The sequence below is a fragment of the Hyalella azteca genome, unplaced genomic scaffold (genome assembly GCF_000764305.2).
Source record: "Hyalella azteca isolate HAZT.00-mixed unplaced genomic scaffold, Hazt_2.0.2 contig5, whole genome shotgun sequence".
Taxonomy (NCBI): domain Eukaryota; kingdom Metazoa; phylum Arthropoda; class Malacostraca; order Amphipoda; family Hyalellidae; genus Hyalella; species Hyalella azteca.
This window is the reverse complement of record NW_025930368.1, coordinates 119,933-121,353: the sequence shown is the minus strand read 5'-3', so window position 1 is coordinate 121,353 and position 1,421 is coordinate 119,933.

Below are 1,421 nucleotides of genomic sequence, written 5' to 3'. Positions count from 1 at the left end.
AGCTATCCACCCAAATGACCCAATTGGCAGTTGGCAACACTGCAGCGGACCGAATGTTCTTTCCGCGACACTGGCACCAGTGTTTCCAGTTTTTTTCTTGGCGAGAATACAGAATAGCAGATTGCCTACGGTAGCTCAAAACACCAGAAATTTTATTGTTCATAAACAGACTATTACTTTCAAATTCAATGAAATTATTTGTCAGAAATGTTGCTTATAAAAAGAAAAAAAGTACCTTATGTACGTGTTCTAGATCAGTGGTTCCCAAACTTTTTCACGCTGGCGCCCCCTTTGTCTCCCTAGTGAATTTCTAGCGCCCCCCACAGACATACGCCACTTTCTTGGAATTTAGTACGCTGCAATTTTGATAGATAAAGATTAAACACAAATGTGCATTTCACAAATAGATCCCCATTTAGTGAACCAATATGTTTTTCGGCTGTTTGAACTGTTTCAGCACTAGAAGCCAAGGACGTCGCGGGCAAATTTGCGGCCGGACTCGGTCGTGGCTGGTCTCACGGCCAATCTTCAAATTCAATTAGCAAGTATATCTCTCAAACTAATGAACGCAGCTCTATGAAACTTGGAACACCTATTCATCAGAACCTAACGGTGATGTTTAGCTCGTATTTTTTTTTAAATTTCTCCTTCATTCGTGAGTTGCGCGTATATTGCGAAACAGGGAGAAATTCGCATTGATAAAATGATTTATTCCAAACTATTGAACAGATTTGAACGAAAATTACATTCCCAACACTCCATTCCATTGCTAACTACCAAGCTGTTATTTTTTTAGCTCTATTAAACATTTTCGATTTCACCCTCGTTTGCGAGTTTTTTTTTTCATTTAACCGTCATTCTTGATTTCACACTTCCATATATTCGGCCCGTATCGCCGGGTAATTTGTCACTTAAATTCCCGGCGATCAAGAAATTTCTTCTAAACTACAGAACAGATTTCAACGAAACTTTGTATATAAATACATAACCACTCAACGGTGATGTTTAGCTTGTGACATTTTTTCTATTTGCTTTCGTTTGCGAGTTATGCAGATAAAGTAGGAACGACCGGCTGTTCTACCGGCCGGTTTAACCAAGTTATACGTACGTGCGAGTTATACGTATAGCCGTATAACTCGCAAACGAAGGCAAAAAGAAAAATTGTAAACATCACCGTTGCTGAGGTTAGGTATTCAAATAACATAACATAACATAACATAATGATGTCGGCGCTAAATGTAGGCCTGATGTGGCCTGTCGCCGATTCTTTTCCTTTTCGTGCCTTGTTCATAGATCTAAACTCGTGTCATTTGACCGGATCTTTTCATGACTGGCGATAGTTTGAAGTAGCTACTAGACTTCCACCGGGTTCGATAAGGAGCTAGGCATTTCAAATCTGAACATATATTTTTCCATAGCTT